We start from the raw sequence: 21533 nt of genomic DNA, 5'->3' as shown, positions 1-21533 counted from the left end.
GTTATGTGAGCATTAGTCTCACCTGTGTTATGTGAGCATTAGTCTCACCTGTGTTATGTGAGCATGTTGCATGCTGGGCCGTCAGCGTGGCTCACTCACTGCCGGCACACGTCTGGTCTGTTGAATATGATCCTGGCAGAACCCAGTCAGGAAACACCTACGCTGGTTCCATGCTGTCCACCACGCTGAGATACACACTAAGGAGGACTGTTCACTCAAGTCTATTGGCTGGGCAGTATCCAATCTACAAAATGTTTCACACTTACCGTCGGTGAAACAAAGAGTTAAGCCTCATAGAATCATGCAGTAACAACGATAAATCTGAAGTGAACAATCATAACATGGTCATTACAGAGGAGAAAGCAATTCCCAGTAAATCTAATCATCCCAAATATTTAACATTTAATAGATTTAGTCATTTGGATTGGCAATTCTGTGAAAATGCCATGCTGGACAAGGTTTTGTTTGGGTGGGCTGGTCGAAATGGAGACAATAAATTTTTTAGATACAAATCGTGGTGTGAACACACCCTCTCCTGCACCAGTGTGGGGCCAAGCCCCAGGGAGAACTACCTGGCCTCGGCTGCGATACAGGGCCCTGTTTCGAAATGCAGCTCGGGCTCCACCCCTTGACGAGGCACTGATGCCCCCAATCAGGCCTCGTCAGGGCGAGGCTGAAAAGGCCCCTGGGAAAGCAGAAAGTGTAAGTTGTTCAAAGAGCTGGATATTGGTCCCTGCGCCTGGGTTTATGTTAGTTTGTTGTGTTGTATTGATTTTGAACACTTTTTGTGAATAAGTGCCCTCCAGGGCCCAGGACACTGGTAATGTGTCTCAACGTGTTCCAAAATGAAATGACCTGACCTGGCCTAGATGTTGAAGTTACTGTATGTATAAAGATCCTATGACGCAGTTGGTCCTGTGAATGTAACTGAAGAATCCTCTTGAATTTGTGCAATGAAGTGTAGGCTATGTGCTTAAAATGGTTCCCCTCGAACAGGCAAGGTGCAATTCTAAATGGCCAGAGGTTAAACCAATACCATTTCACTTCATTTAATTCTACACGGAAGAGAATCTACTGCATGAATTGGAATTCTGAGAATACTCCAACATGACAGACTATGCTGTAAGTAGTAAAGTAATTGAATTGCCCTCAGATTATACATCATGTTGGACAATTGAGATCTCTTTTGAGATGAAGCAGACAGATAGAGAGTCTTAATTATAACCCTAATCCTAAACTCTTGCACTAGAAATGTAAATATATTGAACATAAAACTTGGAATATTTGAATCTCATGATGACACCTTCCATAATCATTGATGCTTTAACAGAAATATATATTATACTGTAAAAAAAAAAGCCTACAACAGGATCTCTATTAAAACATAACTGTAAAAATAGTAATATAATAATCTTGAACATTTTAACAGGCACTATTTCCCTTCAATCCTGTTTTGAGACTTTGCTCACATCTTGTCAATGACACATGCAACACCAGAGTTGTGGGTTCAATTCCTGGAATAACACAAAGATGTGTGGACTTACACAATTCTCAGATTTACACAACACAAAAGCAGAAATATGCTAATGATATTATTAACGGTATTTGGAAAATACGTTATTGGGTACGGAGTACCTCGCAAATAGTATGCTGTCGTTGGTGTATTCACGCTGTTATTTTTGGTGTTTTATTTTTCTCTAATAATTGTGTAGTTGCCAGGGTCAAAGAAATTCAGATAAAGCTCTAGAGAAAAATCTAATAAATATAGATCTAGAAATATAGAAACCTTTTAGCTATGGAGGAATACTGATATGGATCTGAATTGGGCTGTCATGATTATTTTAGATTTAGATTTAGATTAAACTTTATTGTCATTGAAAAGGACAGTACAACGCAATGCAGTAAACATCTAAACTAAAGTGCAAATAGAGGGCAGAAGTTTACAAGTATTTACAAGTATTAAGCGTATGCATATTACAAGTAGTAAGTGTAGTTGTCCAATGAAAGCAAATGCAGTACAAATTGCAATACTAAATGTGCAATTAAGGCAAATAGAGGAGGGTGGAAAGTTTACAAGTATTAAGTGTAGTGTATGTTACAAGTGGGATAACAGTTGTTCGGGCACAATTGGCAATTTCTAAATGGCACATAAGATGTGCAAACGTGGCAAATTAAGGAGTACTGTAGGAAGGTAGCATGAGCAACCATGACGCAGAAATAGCAGCACTAATGTCCTCGAGGTAGACGTGTGTGTAACAACCGTAAAAATGCAAGTACAATGACAACACTAAATGTGCAAAGAGGCAAAATGAATGTACAAGGAGCATGCGCAACTGAAATGCAAGGATAGCAGCGGTGAGGTTCCTGAGGTAGACACATACCAGTAACAACTGAAAACGTCCATTATTAGGCATAGCAAGGAAGTGTCAGAGTAGTACAAGGGAGTAGTGCAACAAGGTCCCTGAGTGGTGGGGTGGGGGGGGGTAAGTGATGGGTCACAGAGTTCAGCAGGGTTACGGTGGATGTGAAGAAACTGTTCCTGAGCCTGCTGGTGCGGGACTGAAGAGTCCTGTACCGCCTGCCTGATGGTAGGAGGGCAAAGGGTTTGTGGCCTGGATGTGAAGGGTCCCTGATAATCCTACTGTGCAGACAGCACTTGCGCTGGAGGACTACGATGGCAGTAAGCTGGGCAGCAGTGATGTGCTGGGCGGTTTTCACCACCCGTTGCAGGGCCTTCCAGTCGGTTATGGAGCAGCTGCTAAACCACACTGTGGCACAGGTTGTCAGAATGCACTCAGCCTCCTCAAAAAGTACATGCGCTGCTGTGTCTTTTTGACCAGAGTTGAGGTGTTGAGGAGAGGTCCTCTGAGATGTGGACATTTGATACCCTCGATGAGGACTGGGGCATGGCTGCAGATTTTAGACTTCCTGTAATCCACAAGTTCCTTATGACATTTTAGTTCATGATTAACTGTCACACAATTAATTGCTATTAATGATTTAATTGTCTATATTGTTGATTTTACGGCACTATTATAGTGTAAGACTAATAATACTGTAATAATACACCTGGTGACCAGGAGATGGTTCTTCAGATTTATAGTGTTCGCGCTTTTGACCACCACCGTTCTGGAACAAATCCGACAATTCGGCTCTTCCAAATAACTGGTTAATTTGGCTAAAACCCAAAATGCGCTAAGAGCGGTGCAGTTGTATTCAGCTTTGGAACTACCACTAAATCGGCCCACCTGCCCCATGCCCCCGAGTTTTTTGTCACCCTCTTGGATGGTGGACAAAACATAATAAAGTACTCTCTACGGAGGCCCAGTTTGCAAGAAAACGTGACAATGTGCCCTCTAGGGTGCCCCAACGTGCGAGAAAACGTGATGTAGGGCCTTAATGGGCGCCCTTCCAATAGAGAAACTGTGATGCAGTGCCCTCTAGGGTGCCCATACTTGTGAGGAAATGTGGTTAAGTGCCCTCCAAGGTGCTCCTTTCTTTAAAAAAAACATGAATAAGTGCCCTCTGGGTGCTTTTCCAGTGGAGAAAATATGATGCAGTGCACTAATGGGTGCCCTTATGTGTGAGGAAATGTGGTAAAGTGTCCTCCAAGGTGCCCCTATGTGCAAAATAATGTGATGAAGTGCCCTCTGGGTGCCCTTCCAGTGGAGAAAATGTGAAGTGCTTTCTGGGTGCCCTTCCAGTGGAGACAATGTGATGCAGTGCACTAATGGGTGCCCTTCCAGTGGAAACATTTTATGCACTGTACTCATGGGTGCCCCCATGTGTGAGGAAATGTGATTAATGATCCTAGTGGGTGCCCTTCCAATGGAGATCATGTGATGCAGTGTCATGTAGACTGCCTTACATTCTAGAAAATCTGTTGGCCTCTATGTGCTCCTACATGCAAGACAATGTGCCCTCATAGGATGCCTCTATGGTGGAAAATGCCCTCCTGGTGCCCCCGGTTTTTAACGTTTATCTACTCTGATTCCACCACCCTGACTATCTCCCTACCCTGACTATGTTCCTCAAAATACAGTTGAAGTCGGGAGTTTATATACCTTAGCCAAATACATTTAAACTTAGTTGTTCACAATTCCTGACATTTAATCCTAGTAAAACGTCCCTGTCAGTTAGTATTGCCACTTTATTTTAAGAATGTGAAATGTCAGAATAATAGTAGAGAAAATGAATTATTTTAGCTTATATTTTATTTCAACCCATTCCTAGTGGGTCGGAAGTCTACATACACTCAATTAGTATTTGGTAGCATTGCCTTTAAATTGTTTAACTAGGGTCAAACTTTTCAGGTAGCCTTCTACAAGCTTCCCACAACAAGTTGGGTCATTATTGGCCTATTCTTCCAGACAGAAATGGTGTAACCGAGTCATGTTTGCAGGTCTCCTTGCTTGCACACACTTTTTCAGTTCTGCCCAAAAATGTTCTTTAGGACTGAGGTCAGAGCTTTGTGATGGCCACTCCAATACCTTGACCTTGTTTTCCTTAAGCCATTTTGCCTTAAGGAAGTACTCATGATGCCATCTATTTTGTGAAATGCACCAGTCCCTCCTACAGCAAAGCACCCCCACAACATGATGCTGCCACCCCAGTGTGTCACAGTTGGGATTGTGATCTTAGGCTTGCCTAAGCCTCCCCCTTTTTCCTCCAAACATAATGATGGTCATTATGGCCAAACAGTTAAAAAAAATTTTACATCAGACCAAGGGATATTTCTCCAAAAAGTATGATCTTTGTCCCAGTGTGCAGTTGCAGTCTAGCTTTTTAATGACGGTTTTGGAGCAGTGGCTTCTTCCTTGCTGATCGGCCTTTCAGGTTATGTTGATATAGGACTTATTTTACTGTGGATATACAAATGTTATTTTCAGGGAAACCTGGGCTACAAGTACATCTGGACAGTAATATTTGTCCATTGATCAATAGTGATGAAAAATGTTTTATAAAATAATTAGTTGGAAGTTAAAACATGTATGCTTGGGTTTCTCACAGCATTGCACTGGTGTAGTTACACAGTGCAAGATCACAGGCTGCTGTCCTGAAGCAGCAAACAAAGACAGGACAATATGTATTTATTTTTGCTGTTCTTTGTCCAGCTCGAGTGCCATGTTTGGATGTGCGTAAATATTTAATTGCTCATACAGTAGCACCAACCACCCAGATATTGGGGAGGGGTCTGCAGAAAGAGGTCCCTTGGAAAAAGGCACAGCCCAATGTGTCAGTATTCCCCAGGTGTAACCTCCGTGGGCAGATCCACCCTGGGCTCAAAACAGCAGTCAGCAACAACATGTTAAACAGCATGTCATCCCTGCATTTAGTCTTTTCTCTACCCTGGCATATTAAGTGGGAAGAAAAACAGCTGAGGATGCATTCCTGTGTTCAGTAAGTGTATCTGTGTGAACATCTACAATCCATGTATTCAGGAATGACTCTACATTTGCACTATTTCTTCATTCAATTAATGTTACTAATTATAACACAATGGATTTTCCCCTTCATATTTTCCAGATCTTATATGTACTGCAGTGAGACTCGTCCACTCTAAAATAAAGCAATATAGTAATATGAGTCTAGATTATTTGCTGTGATTTAACATCTTAAAGTCATCTTATCCCACTGCCTATAATGAAAAATGCTCAAGGTTGTACTGTAACATGTAGATTGGCTCAATCTGTACTGTAATATATAGATTAGCTCAGTCAGTACAGTAACATGTACATTGGCTCTTTCAAAATTGATATGTTAATATGCATGTTTGTCATCATACCTTTTTATGTTGCTGTTAATCTATTTTTTTTACTGCTCAATCCCTTTTAAGCATGAGTGTTTTCTCACAACTCTACAAAACACACCTCAGAGGAAGGCTATAGTCAATGCTTGTATCTTTACATCACTAAAGATTGTGTGCCTCTATCTGAAATCATTCAAAGGTTATGCCCAATACTACCAGTTAAGTTTTAATAGAGATCCTATTAAAATACTAGTGTATTAGACTGTGTGTGTGTGTGAGTGTGTACAGTGTGCCAGTGTTAGATTTTGACTAACCCTGAACCAGGTATGTAGGTCTAATTAAACATTGTGAGCTTTAATTGCTGAAAACTACATTGACTTTTGTTATTTTTGCTATTAAAAACATTCCAGAAAAGGTGTTTTGTGTTACCACCCCTGACAATGAGAACTTAGTATGCCTCTATGTCAGTGCACCCTAAATTAAGTCTCACATTAGGGCCCAAAAAATATAAAATCAGATGTAACTAACAGAAACTAACCGGGCAGATCTGAGCCAGTGCTGTGGAGGTACATGTGTAATGGACCCAGTGGCTTAAACGGCCTATAGGGCACATACTTATTTTCATTTCATATTTTTATATAATTCAACAACCCTTATAAAAAAATATATGTGGCCGTCAGGATAGTTGCTATTTGAACACGCAAAGGTTTACTGCGTTTCAAAGGCCTACTTGAGATAGCTTCAAAGGGGAAATGGGAGGTTGAAATTAGTTGATTAATGCAGCGTGAAAGTAAATTACATTTTTATACCCATCAATGACATTATGGTCCACCCCGTAGGTGTTTACAGTCCCACACTAAAAAGGTTATGTAAGTGGTGTATGCACGTCATACCAGTTGTGTCCAACATTAATCAAAGACTGATACTCTAGATGCTATTGGCATTATCAATCTAATTTGACCTATAGCAGTTTAATTGTGGCTTCATGACTCATAGCAACAATTTGGTACTTGATCTGCAGTTTCAGCAGGCATGCGTCAAACACATAAGCGAGAGCAGGCACTAACATAACTACGCCTTTGAACAGAAATGAGTTAAAACGTGACCACTTGTGCCAGATTGGGGAAAGTTTGGGGAAAGTATACAGCTTCCTTGATGCAGGGAAGGGAATCATTCAGAGCATAGTGGCAGGTTAACAATAGCTTAGAAATTGTACACTGCAGCAAAATACCAAAAAGGAGAGGGACATTTCTCTAAAAGAACTGCAGAATATTCTGCAGGGTTTATAGGTGGAAAAGATTATAATGCTGGCGTCAGAGGTACCCGATATCCTCAACACCACATTCTATACATAAATATACTACATTTCCCAAAGTTCAATATTATGCATTGGTTTATATTGTTGCGAAATTGTGTTGTTGGACAGTAAAGTATTTACCCATTTTGAAGCATGGTATTGTGCTGTGCATACTGTGCAATGAGGTGTTTAAAATGACTACTGTACAATTACATGGTTTGCTCTTGTTTTTCTACAGGGTGCCGCAAGGCTATTTGTTTTGCTGTTGTGCAGTTGAACTGTCTGGTTTACTACCTCTTTATACCATAATTGCCTTGTCTGGATTATCACACGATGTGCCTTTAAGGTAGACCCCCCATGACAGATTAAAGGTAAATGTGCTGTCAGTGGAAGACTGATGTTAACAAGCTTTATACTAATCACTGTTTCAAGTCCTCTGTCGAGGGGCAAAGAAAGGCATTGATTGTTTCTTAGTAGTACAATAAATCCATACTGGACAAGAAATGTCTAACTTGTAGTGAATCTGACCAATGGTCTGTGTATTTCTTGGTCCCTATAAGTGGTGAGGGAACAGGACTGTCTAAACTTAGTTCCCCATGGATCTAGTGATCTCAACGATAGTGGATTGGAAATTGGAGGATGGGGATGAAACCCAGTGGAGGACACTGTGCCATGGTCCACAGCCTGTATTAGGAGGTGTTATGGTAATGCAGTAAGTCTCAGTGCTGTCAGTTTTCACAGAGGCAAAGCAAGTGTTAACTTGTGACAAGGCTAATCTCTGAGGAGAGCCAAAGCACACCCTAATCAGCAGAGCAAGTGGAAAATAAGACCCAATGCCCAACAGTCCCGCAGCCTTTCCTGGGCTCTTGTTAACTAAGGAGGCACAACCTGGTGTCTCATACCTGGGATATTATTGTCTTTAATGGAGAACTTCAAACTGAACTGTTATTGCATTATTAGAACTACTACCCTACAAAGCCAGTGCTTCCCGACACTGTCAAGCTTGCTGGACTTTTAGGGTTGTCCTGTGCCACATGACCACTTAAAGAAATGTGACGTCCACTGTATTTCACAAATACTGCCTTTAACACAAGTATGCAAATAACCAATCAAGCCTCAGTGGCTTCTTTATACAGGCACAAAAAACAGGAGTTATATTGCAATGCCAATGACGATCCTCCACTGAAGAGGAACGTGCGATCATGTGCAAAATAGTTGTACAAACAAACAGTTGAGTAGTCTCTCTAGGTTGCACTACAAAGAGCACCACAGTACCGGGAGAATTAAGTCAGCCAAGAAACGGACAGGGGGATAACTGCAAGGTTAAAACATAAATCAATAGCTGAGTCACCACTGGCTTCACGGGCTGCTACAGACGGAGTTGACTGACAACCAGCATGTAAAAAGAGAGGGAGTGTATACTGTGTAAACCTGGCAGGGACTGTGATCTCATGCATATGCCTCATTAATTGGATGATAAATCTGATGTAAATCACAAAGCATTAGTCAATTACATTTTAATCTTTATGTGTAAATCAACTCCCCCTCCCAAATAAAATATCTACAGTGGCAATCAAAAGTATTCACCCCCCTTGAATTTTTCCGCATTTTATTGTGTTACAACAATACATCGAAATTGATTTTGATTTGTACACTTCCAAAGCAAATGCGGAAAAAGGTTCTTCTAAAGCACCAGTTATGTCTATTGTAAAGAAATTACAAGAATATGGCACATGGGTGAATCTGGTTAGAACAGGCCATACTCAAAGATGGAGTATCTGGGTGAAAAATTAACTAGTTACCAAGGTGGTCACCAAGATGTCTATGACAACTCTAAAGGAGTTGCACTCTTCCATAGCTGAGCTTGGAGACACTTCAACAATAACCTAGGTATTTAAAAAAGTGTCAAAGAGTGGAAAGAAAACATAAAATTTCAGCTAGAGGGCATGTAGAAGACCTTGAAACAAAGTGGAAGACGATTCCATCATCTGATGAGACTAAAATAGAGCTTTTTGGCCTCAGCGTTAAACACTACGTTTGGTGCAAGCCTTACACTGTACATCATCCTGAGGACACCATCCCTACCATGAAGCATAGTGGTGGCAGTATCATGCTTCTTCTCATCAGGGCCTGGAAAGCAAAATGGATGCAACCAAGTGCAAAGAAATCCTGGAAGGGAACCTGCTGAAGTATGCAAGAGACCTGGGAATTGCGAGAAGATTCATCTTCCAGCAGGACAATGACCTCAAACATACAGCTACACAGAGTGGCTAATACAAAAATATCAATGTCCAGGAGTTGCCCAGTCAAGCCTGCTAAAGGAAGTAAATATTTATGCAAATAATAATTTTCTGTTTAATATTTGTAATACATTTAGATTTCATTTAGATTTTATATTACACTTTCACATTATGTTTTTTTTTTATGTTGTTCAGTGGCAGAAATCTGAAATAAATCCAAGTGATTGAATATTTTTGAGAGCTACAGTCAATAAAAAGGCAATCATTTTATGCTTAATCATATCCAAGGAGACAACATATTCCCTATCCAAAATATGACAGTGATTGTGAATAAATAGTTGTGAAAGGTCTCAATTGTTTACTGCTAAAATATATATAATGTCAGATTTTAGTCACCAAAAGTGGCTTGTCTATTTGGTTAACATGCATATCAAGGTATCATATCAAGTCAAAGACCGACAACATAACATCGTAAACATAAAGCCTCTTCAATCCGAGCCTTCAGAAATCAACCGTAGTTTTATTTTAATGGCAAGGTTATGGAAGCAGAACTTACGTGTCACTGAAAAGAGAAATATAAAAGTAAAAAGTCTCTCTGTCTGGTTCAGAAATTCGTTTCAAAGTACTGTAGTAAGTGCAAGGTCACTGTCGCGTACGGTTGAGACTGACGGAAACGACGGCCGTTTGTGGTGATCATTTAAATAGAGAGAAACACATTCACTGATGTTCAACGTGCTTTGTCACGTACAGTACGTTATGGTTCAGGAAAATGAATATACCCAAACATCAAACATCTTTATCTAAATCACATAAAATAAACGATGGAAGTTACCTTACTACTATAACTGCATATGTATATTTAAACAGGTTACTTTAAATTTGAGAAACTCAGCTTTTAATAGTAGCGGTACGCCGAGTTGGCAAGGATAGAGCGAGGGATCTAGGTTTACAATATTACACACCAGACCCCGGGCCAACGAAAGACATTTGATGGCTATGGAAATTGTTTTCGTCCTATGCATATATAGTGTTTTTCACCGATGTGTCACTCATAACACACATTTTCCCAATAGACCTTTGACTTCTCTCTTTACCTATAAACAGTCTATTTCAGGATGGGGTGGAAGGTTATTTTCAACCCGTTGTGCTTCTCGATATCAATGAACCTCCATAGCAGAGCGTGGACTGATGTGAAAGACTAAAAATCTTTAGTATACAAAATTACCTAGATTAACAACAAATGAAGACGAAAAAAACATGCAAACAACACGAATGACCCTACCTTCGGTAGGAAATGTTGGCGTTTTTCCAGCTGAACTTACTGGGTTTGTATCTTGAAGTTGTCACAGTGTAAAAATAAAGAAATCAAAAAGGTGTTAAATCCGGTGTATGGAAAATGTCATCAGCCTACCCAGTCTGGAATACAACCTAAACCTAATATGGGCACAAGGCTGACGTTGATGAGAGCGTTACCCTAACGCGTACAGCATCCTTCTTGGAGCAGCCCCCTCCTCTTTTTACATTCATCCCTCTGCGCTCGCGTACACCATTGTCTTTGTAGAGGGGGTTCCTCTTTTGCTTTAGAGTGGACGTTAGAATTTTAACGGTGCTGTATGCTGTTTGTGGTGTGGCATTCATTAATCATTCAAAACCCCTGGAGCCTTTGAAGACATATTGGGTAATATGATATCTAGTATCATATGGGGTTTTCGTTTCTTTATGGATTTATTTTCAAAGTGAAATGGATGCGACATAGATTTTTGGCCATATATGCTGCAAATTGTTGGTGCAATGAACTGTGCACCACACGTGCTGGAGCTCGTGCCTGTAATTGGCCACGAGAAAGGCGACTGATTGACATAAACGAAATATGACTAAAGTATTATTCTGAATTAAAGAAGCACTGAATTAAACTGAAATATGACAGTTTTGTAGCATAACTATAGTTTTGGGTTTTAACAATCGTTTAATTAGGCCTATGATTTCTTTCTCACATTTTAACAAATTTTCTACAATCCCAATTCATTGAAAAATCGAGATGTAAAAAATGCAAACACAACAAAAGGCACTGATTTGAACAAAAAATTTTGAATCCTTTGCGTAAATGTACTTTTACGTATTAACTTAAATTTCATTCTAATTTATGACAACAAGAAAATTATCTGCAGTTGTTAAAGGAACCTGTTTATATTGTCTTTTTGATAGGTCTTTTTTCATTTCTTTGGAATATGCACCAAAAAAACCATATTTTTCTCCCCTCACAATTCTGTGAAAGATTGAGATGTAAAAACTCCTCAATTCTATACCTAATCCTTACAGATAGACCTCGTAAGTACTGTGCGAATGGAATGTTGGCAAATTTCATTAATGCCCTCTGTCAGATTGTCTGCATTGGAGATGCCAGATTTTGAGGGGGAAAAAATCTGACTGTTAAATAATCTTGTAGAGAAATGTCATATATTTGTAGTCCTTTATGCAATTTCTCAAATATTTTTGTTCTCTAGTTGCATTCCCTACCCTTTATTGGCACATGAACTCAATTTTGTCTTTCACATGCACCTTTCAAGAGACTCAGTCAGAGTCAGGAAATGTACTAATCCATGGTACTCCCCTGAACTCCCCTGATCTTTTCATAAAAATAAATCAAGTTTAGGCTAATGCTAGAAAGACTGGATTTTTAGCTGACTGGCAGCTCTTTAAAAAATTAAGAAATATATGTACTGCTTCCATAACAAATGCCACATCAAACTATTTAGTTAGTGCTCTGTTGATACTACTTCAGTATTTTGGAAAGCTTTTAATTCTCTAAAGTGGGGAAATATATTTACTTCTTTATAACGTTTCTGACTTCTTCATGATTGCTGGGAAAGCAAAGAAATGTGATGCTTTTAATCAATAATTTATCTCTGCTGAGTTTTACTTGAAAGCAAGGTGGTCTAACTAGCCTTGACCAGTTTACTGCTCTGCCAATAAAGAGCCTCCTGCTACCTCAATAGAGGATCAGTCACTTCAAGTGACCTGAGAAAGAGTAATCAAGTTAAATAAATATTCTGTTAGTTAAGTTAGTGCAAAAACAAAATGCATGTTTTTTAAAGGTCACATAAATCAGATTTAAATTAATACTAGTTCAACATTTTAATAAATTGAAATTTGTATTTGTATTTTGCACTAGGTTACTGGGAGAAGTTTATATTGAAAACATTTTCTTCACTAAATTTTTTTGTGTTTGATAGTTATCTCAGATAGAGTATTACCCCAAGTTTGGGAACCACTGTTCTAACTTCTCTTCCTTCTTCTCTCTCTCTAACCCTCTACTTTCTCCTGCAAGAATTGCAACCTGCCTCACAATGAACACCACTGACAGTGGCATGTTAATCTACTCTCTGTAAAGGAAAGTTATTATGAGAACTAAGTAGACAGTTCTTTGCTCTTACTCAGGCAAGCACCTTTTTATGTTGGTTTCTTAGGTACTTCAACTTTATAGCTGAGTACTATCCTGACCCATTGATATAATCTTGTTCAACACCTGTTAATTATCAACAGGTAAAGACTAACTGTGAATGCTTACAAACAGTCCCCTTTCCAAGAATGCAGGTTGAAGCAAAATAAATATTAAAAAGAGAAAATTACACAATATATTGTGCACAGTATTGTGAATAACAACACCAAGGAATACAAACAAAATGATATGAATAAGAATGTATACAGAGTAGCGGATCTATGTGGGGGGTATGAGTGGTTTCAGTTTATGTACATATTATAGGTAGGGGTAGCAGCAGATATGCAATAAACTACAGCAGAAACTATATACTGTATGTTAGGTTAATGAAGTGGTGTGTGAGTGGAGACGAATGTGTCTGTAGACAATACCAAAGAGATTCAAAAATGGAGGCTGTCTCATTGTCATCACTGATGAAGCTTACCACTGTCGAGTTGTCAGTAACTTAATTACGGTCTTGAAATCATCAAGGTCTAGCAGTTATGGGTGAACAAGGAGGAGATTAAGTTTGTTTCATATCTAAGCCCATTGGCCTTTTGCTTCAGTGGGTGAGTTACCATTAGAGATGGAGGTTAAAAAAGGCAAGTCCGTGGGATGCGTATTAATATAACAAACAAACCACGGTTTATAATTCTACTCATTTGCAGGCAGCCTGTAAATTCAGATCAAGGAGCACTCTGGGCCGTGATTAACCCTGGTACAGTATTTAGATGAGGTCCAAACCTTTGTCTTTATAAATAGTTACATTCATGAGAATGTTATAGGCAATTTCATTTAGGCAACCTGAGATTAAATTGGCAACCTTGCATGATACTGTTTGAAGTCAGCTTTTTAGTCAGCATGTGTATCTCATTTGCACTTTAGTCAATTATCAGACACTGTTATCAGGGTAACTTACAGTTTCCAGCTGCACTGGTCACCTTGTTAGCCAGTAAGATATTAGCCTGCATCCCACTGCTGGCTTGCCTAAAACTAAGAAAGGTCAGTCCTGGTTGGCCCTGGATAGGATATCAGATGCTGATGGAAGTGGTGTTTGGACGGTCCTCTTAGATTGCATCCTAATGCCCCAGGACAGTAAATGAGACATTGCCCTGGATAGGGCGGCTTCTTTTTTACTAGACATTAAATGGGTGTCCAGGTTAACCCCAGTGTGTCACGTCATTCAGAGTCTCCATCCTATTAATCACCAGTCCCAGTTTCCAGTAAGTCGCAAGGCCCTAAGTGGACATGAACTGAGCAGCCACACATGTGTTCTTTTTGGGATTGGTGGGGTATTTAGCTCATAGGTTGGCACCTGTATTTTGTCGTTGATTGTCTTTTGGTTGTAGGGGACAGGCTATGTATATTTTTACGTTCATTCAGGCGAACATTACAACCTAGCTTCAGGATTTCTTGGTGTGAGTTTTGTAAGCCTGTTTTGGGCTCAGTGCTCTGGTTTTGTTACGTGCCCTTTTGGAAGGTTGATTTGTGTTTGGAGCTACCATTAAACAACCTGTTCAGTTCTACCTCCCTGGTGTCCTCGCAATTGTTTCCACCATCCATGAACGTTACACAGTGACCTGGATACATTAAAAATGTTGGCCAAATCATCATGGTCACGCAATTCACCTGTCACAAAAAATATATAAAATGGTGTTACATTAAAATCAGGTTATAAATATAAAATGTAAATAAAACAACAAACAGAAAAAAATGTGTAAAAAATGTCAAATGTAAAAAATTTCAATATTAGTCTGGATGTATTTCACCTAGTCTGAGATACATATCTAATACTTAAGAACTACTGCAACAGCACAGGGTTTCAGTTGAAATGAGACACCTCCACTTATTTCTCCTATTTGAAATTCTACATGCCTACTTTTTATTTTATTTTTAAAATGTTTTACTACGTTGGTGCACTATGTTTATTCTATGTTGGTGTGGGGTTTTATTTTTGGTTTGCCTCTCCATGAGGGAATTTCATTAGGGCTATCTTTTAGGGCACATTTACTCAAGGAGTATGCTGTTCAGAACCTGTTTTTACAACCATACGTTTTGCTTTTAGTCATTAATGACTTCTTTGTTTAGTTTTAGCGATTATATTTCAGTTTTTTGGTGAATAACTAGCAGGGGTAGCCTGGAATCTCATCTAAACATAATTCCACAGATGGCCCAGACTCCAGGGAAGGGAGGAGGAACAACACCTATCTTTCCATTGCCCTCAGAGGAAACTTTTAGAAAACTGACAGACCTGATCAACACTCCCACCCAACTGCACAAATTGGCCCCAAGCCAATCAGCAGATGGTCTGGCTGTTGTGAGACACACACATAACTGACAGAACAGATTAAAATCTTATCAAACAATTGTGTCTGAAAATAAACAACACAATTCTAGCTAAATCTGATTGTGGCCTAATAGAGTTTGGTTAACTAATTATTCATATCTAAAGCTACAGAGCAATCCATAAGCACTTGGTGACACAAGTTATGTTGTTTTGGCTTGGTATTCCTGCACTTTGGTTATTAAATTAAATAATGATAATAGGGTTAAATTACAGAATGTCAGATTTAATTTGAGGGTATTGTCATCCATATCAGAGGAATAATTTATAAATAACAGCAAGTTGGTTACATAGTGCCCCCGCTTAAAGATAAAAATATAAGGACAATTTGATTCTCTGGTGTCTCTCATTAGGCAAGAGTGTTTGTTTGCAACATTAATGCATGCACAAACTGTCAATGTGTAGGCTTGATTCTAGGCATGACATTTGCATTTAGAGTTGGTTGCTTGTGTCTTACAGCATGAGGACTTAAGAAGTGTTAATGCAAGACAATCTGGCCATTACAATTTAGATTAACCTGAATTCACAGAAGATTTCACTTGCTGAACTACAAGGTCCGGACTGCAAGGTGCAAAAAATTGATGGCCTACAAATAGCAAAAATAGCTTAGAGATCTGGAAAAAGGTATTGTGAACAGATGAGAAATGTACCAGATTGATGGCAAGCGTGGAGAAAACAAAGGAACTGGTATACCAACTTTTCCGGTGGGGGGTGTTATGCTTTAACATGTGTGCCACTAGGACTGGCTCACTTGTCTTCATTGATGATGTAACTGATGGCAGCAATAGGATTCATTTTACATTGCACAGAAAGATTTTGTCATCTCAGATCCAGCCAAAGGCCTCAAAATGAATTGGACAGCATGTCACCTTGCAGCAGGACCACCCCAAACATACTGCTAAAGCAAGTAGTCTTCAAATCCAAAAAGTGCAATGTTGTTGACTGACCAAGTTAGTTACCTGACCTAAACCCAATTGAGCATGTTTCACTTGCTGAAGACAAGACTGAAGGTACAAATGTCTAAACAAACTGGAAATGAAGATGGTTGAAGTACAGGCCTGGCAGAGCATCACCATGGAAGAAACACGTCTGTTGATGTCTGTGTGTTACTCAAGACGTACTGGCACCCTTCATGAAACTTAACAAAAGTGAATGCAAAAAAATCAACAACAGAAACAATTAGTCATATTTTCAAACGCAAGAGTGAGCCATATTATTTAATGTTAACACAATAATTTCTCAAACAATTCTTTTTAGTATTATGATCTGCAAAACATATCCAATTCTGTTCAACCATACTGTGACTCAAGAAGTCATCTTGTTATGACTGATGGAATCATCTACAAGGGACTGTGCATACGGTAACATGCTAAGGCTCATTCACCAATCTCACTTAGGAATGGTGAAGTGCAAGCAGAGAGCTTGTGAGATCCTATACTGGCCAGGCATGAGTGCTGACATTAAAGAAGTGATCAGAATCTGTAGCAAGTGTGATGATTTTCAAAACAAGCTGCCCAGACAACCTCTCAAGCCAACCGAAACACCAGAGTTACCTTTTGAAGAAATAGCACCATATCTGTTCGAGTCTGAGAAAAACTGTTATATACTGAGAGCGGATTATTACTCAAAGTTAATTGAAGCAGATGAATAAAAAAACCAGCGCAGCCGTACAGTAATAGAGGCCTTCAGAATCTCAATTCAGCAGATATGGGATTCCCACCACTCTTTGGACAGAAAATGGTCCACAGTACTCGGCGGAGGAATTTGCAGACTATGGAATCACACACAAGACATAGTCACCAAACACACCACACTCTAGTGGTGAAGCAGCGCCTGCATTACAGACAATGAATAATTTCTGGAGCAAAGCTACAGACAAACACTTTACACTGCTGGACTACAGAACCACTCCACTTGAATCTGTAGCCCTGTCACCTGCTCAACTCCTTACGGGCAGAAGGACTCGGAACAAACTACCCACTGCCCATTCCTGCTCACACCAACAAGCTATGACCCGTCGAAAGTCAAGCATCTGCTGGATAAAACAAAAGATGTACAAAAATTCTACTATGACTGCAAGAGAGCAGGTAAACCCTGTGCTGTTCTGAAGCCTGGAGATGAAATCAGGATGCAACCGTATCCTGGAAACCGCAATTGGTCCCCTGCAGTGGTAATGAAGCAACACAGTGCTCCCCGATCCTATGTAGTGGATTGTGGAAACAAAGAGTACCAAGAGTCAACATCTACAGTGAGGTAAAAAAAGTATTTGATCCCCTGCTGATTTTGTATGTTTGCCCACTGGCAAAGAAACGATCAGTCTATAATTTTAATGGTAGGTTTATTTGAACAGTGAGAGTCAGAATAACAACAAAAAACCCAGAAAAACCCATGTCAAAAATGTTATAAACTGATTTGAATTTTAATTAGTGAAATAAGTATTTAATCCCCTCTCAGTCAGAAAGATTTCTGGCTCCCAGGTGTCTTTTATGCAGGTAACAAGCTGAGATTAGGAGCACACTCTTAAAGGGAGTGCTCCTAATCTCAGCTTGTTACCTGTATAAAAGACACCTGTCCACAGAAGCAATCAATCAGATTCCAAACTCTCTACCAAGGCCAAGACCAAAGAGCTGTCCAAGGATGTCAGGGACAAGATTGTAGACCTACACAAGGCTGGAATGGGCTACAAGACTATCGCCAACCAGCTTGATGAGGTGACAACAGTTGGTGTGATTATCCACAAATGTTAGAAACACTAAATAACTGCCAATCTCCCTCGGTCTGGGGCTCCATGCAAGATCTCATCGTGTGGAGTTCTGGGTAGTTCTGGGCTGATTCCTTACGAGAACAGTAAGCAATCAGCCCAGAACTACACGGGAGGACCTTGTCAATGATCTCAAGGCAGCTGGGACCATAATCACCAAGAAAACAATTGGTAAAACAATACACCGTGAAGGACAGAAATCCTGCAGCGCCCAGAAGGTCCCCCTGCTCAAGAAAGCACATGTACAGGCCCGTCTGAAGTTTGCCAATGAACATGATTCAGAGGAGAACTGGGGGAAAGTGTTGTGGCCAGATGAGACCAAAATCGATCTCTTTGGCATCAACTCAACTCGCCGTGTTTGGAGGAGAAGGAATGCTGCCTATTACCCCAAGAACACCATCCCCACCTTCAAAAATTGAGGTGGAAACATTATACTTTGGGGGTGTTTTTGTGCTAAGGGGACAGGACAACTTCACTGCATTAAAGGGACGATGGACAGGGCCATGTACTGTCAAATCTTGGGTGACAACCTCCTGCCCCCAGCCAGGGCATTGAAAATGGGTTGTGGATGGGTATTCCAGCATGACAATGACCCAAAACACACGGCCAAGGCAACAAAGGAGTGGCTCAAGAAGAAGGACATTAATTTTTTTGTTTTTATTCTGTCTCTCACTGTTCAAATAAACCTACCATTAAAATTATAGACTGTACGTGCAAGCACTGTAGCCGCCAACCTGCCACTCCACTGGGTTTGTGTTGAGTGTTCCAGAACAATCGATCCTAGCTCAAACAAATCCTCCTCATCTGTCTTCTACTAGGTGGGGCAGAGTTAAACCTCCTAAAAACTAACATAGTAAGGGGTATATTTTGCTAGCAACCTCTCCTCCCAAGCTGTTGTGTTTAGTAGTATACGGTGACAGGACATTGTAGTGTGGTAGTTCAATGTGTTTTGTTTTTAGCTGCTAACTCAATATATTTGTTTACAGCAGCTATTCAATCTATGATTGCATAACTTGTTCACATTTGAAGCGCTATGCTCTGCAAAGGATATCGTCTCTGTCTCAGGAAGGAAGATGTAACATATTTGTTGGTACTAACAATGTAATCACGCAAGTGCAAATGTACACTTCTGTAGCAGTGGATTTGCACTCGTGCATTAATTTATGTTTGACGACATAACATTTTCTGTGGAACAAGCCATTGGTGTCCGTGCCTGCATATGCCAGTATATTACATATAATGCGCGTTAAATGCATAAATGCATATAAAAACATATCTGTTGTCCCATTGCATATTTAGGCCTATAAAATGAATCGTCCTTCTACATGTTTAACTGAATTTATCAAATGAGCGTTAAAACACGTTTAGCTACGTTAGGAAGGCCTACAAATTGTCAATGTCAACTTTATTTATATAGCACATTCAAAACAAGCATGGTTGATCAAAGTCTATGCTGTTATGCAAGCAAGTCCACAACCAGCAAGCCCACCCATAAGTACGTCCACTCAGGGGCGTGGCTATCCAAATTATCGATTTCAGTGTGTAGGGGCGATGTGATGTAAATCTTATCACTCCACCTACTTCAAAGGACTATCACGAGATTGTGAGGGGAGTGCTAAAATAGACCATTTTGGAATGTCTCTAGAGGAACCACTGGCGGTGTTAAAAAGCATAGGCTATTGGTTGTTGCAGTTAGCTAATATAAAAACCCAGCGCAGCCATACTTTGCAGCTATACTTTGGTGTGTATCGCCACTCTGTGGTTACTTTCTGAAGGTTTGTCTTAATATGTAGTGATCAAATGGGCTATTGCACAGTCCACATGTTCCAAGAGAAGCAAAACACGACGTGGTGCATTTAAGATTAAAGCTTTTCAGAATTTTGTTATGCACCGCATCATAAATCAATGACGAAACATTTACAACGATCAACATACTGTCCCAGTTTCATCACATTGGTCAAATCCAGTCTACGTCGCGTTCACGTCTTGTTGGATAGATGGGTCGAGTAGCCTGATTACTCTAGCTGCGATATTTTTAATCCGTTTCTGTTCGTACGCGCCGTGGACACTCAGGTGTAACCTACTGTAGATTAAACAGCAATCGAAAGCTATTCCCGGTTTCTCGACTGGAACTGGCACAAAGAGACTGCTTTGTGATGCTTTTCGATTAGCCTAATTTCCATATTTAAATGGTGCTGTTTAACTGACAACAGCGACAGTGTAACATGACTGACGCAAAGAGGATGTGCCCCAAGAAACCAGGTCGATGAAATATTGGCACTATGAGAAACAGCATTATGGACTTTTTATGGAAAATCTTTGCTGCTCTGAGCTTCGATTGCTTTAAGAATTCGTCGTCTTCACAGAGGTAAGTGTGTGTGGAACATTTCTTTTTTTTTTTTCAACAACGTGCATGTGACCCTACAATACATATTTTTTCATTTGATTTGTTTATAGAATTGACATAAAAGCATATGCATAATCAATTGATCTCAAAAGTTTGTCAAATCACAGTATTGGCAATGATTGATTTGAAAGGGACAACCCTTTCTATGCAGTTGTTATGACAACAGGGCTGTGAAGTAAAAAATATCTGCCTTCCTTCTCCAACATTGCCTTTTTGACCAAAAATATATAATAATGTTTTGGATGACCTATATAAAACAGATTTATTAGACCTTTCTACCTCCATGAGTTAACATCTCTTCTATGCAGGTTGATACAGGGGGCTCTGTACTGATATGACTCAATTACATTATATTTTGCCTCACAGCTTGGTTGGGCTGAATTTATTTTTGAAAGATTCTCAGTGAACTGTACATTGTATTGGCTATTCACACTGCACCAGCAGAATTCAGCAAACACTTTTCACCTAGAGTCCAACCCCAAATTCTCATACCCTTTTCAGATCTCCAGGCAAGCTGAGCTCCAGCCAGGCAGGTAGTCTGGAGAGCAGTTCCCTGACTGGCTCTCTCTCCCTGGGGCCAGACTTGCCTCACTGTCAGTGCTGTATCTCCTATGAGGCTCGCCTAAAACGCTTGTCCTGCGGCCACCTCTACTGCGACCCCTGCACAGACCAGATTGTCAACCTGGCCTTCGAGGACATTGAGGGCCTCTCTGACTACCCCTGCCCCATGTGCAAGTCCCTCCGCCAGCTAGGGGACCTGGGCCCCCCCTTCGGGTGCCAAGAGACCCCTTCCTGTGGTCCCCGTTGGACCCTGCAGCAGCAGGTGGCTAAAGAGCATGGGAGCAGGTGGGGGTAATGTTGAGCCAGTTCATACTGTGCACCAAGGGCTGTGTTAATAAATTAAGGCCTAAACATTTTGCTCCCTGTCCGGATGGAACAGGAGCCATCATGTCTATTCAGCTATGTCTGAAGTGTTTTGATTTTTAATATTTTAATGCAATACCATGTGCTAAGATTGTGATCTGGTCACTTGTGATGGAAAGTGTCTCACTGTCTTTCTTCTTGGTGAAACTAATTAGTGCGTAACATTACCGATAATGTCCATTGATGTGCCCTAATGTAAGTGGATGTTGAAAGGTGATTGAGCGAGCACTAATATAAATATTAGATGTTTGTTTCAAACAGTTATTTTTATTTGGGTGTAGGTTATTTTCTGTGAAAGTTTTGTATTGAAAGTGTACATACATTCATTTGACT

The 21533-nt window shown here is 40.1% G+C and overlaps 1 protein-coding gene across 2 annotated transcripts in view; it reads right to left on the bottom strand.

Annotated features, from left to right (window-relative positions):
• Positions 1-10809, bottom strand: part of sv2a (synaptic vesicle glycoprotein 2A) — a 43457-nt gene extending 32648 nt beyond the window's left edge. Inside the window, exon 1 of one of the 2 annotated variants that reach the window (XM_013131764.3) lies at positions 10569-10809. The gene's annotated coding sequence lies outside the window, so the exon portion shown is untranslated. The remainder of the gene's footprint in view (positions 1-10568) is intronic. The other variant, XM_013131765.3, reaches the window with a different exon arrangement.
• Positions 10810-21533: the final 10724 nt, after the last annotated feature.

Source organism: Esox lucius, chromosome 20 (genome assembly GCF_011004845.1).
Source record: "Esox lucius isolate fEsoLuc1 chromosome 20, fEsoLuc1.pri, whole genome shotgun sequence".
Classification (NCBI taxonomy): domain Eukaryota; kingdom Metazoa; phylum Chordata; class Actinopteri; order Esociformes; family Esocidae; genus Esox; species Esox lucius.
This window is presented reverse-complemented; position numbering and strand designations above follow the sequence as displayed.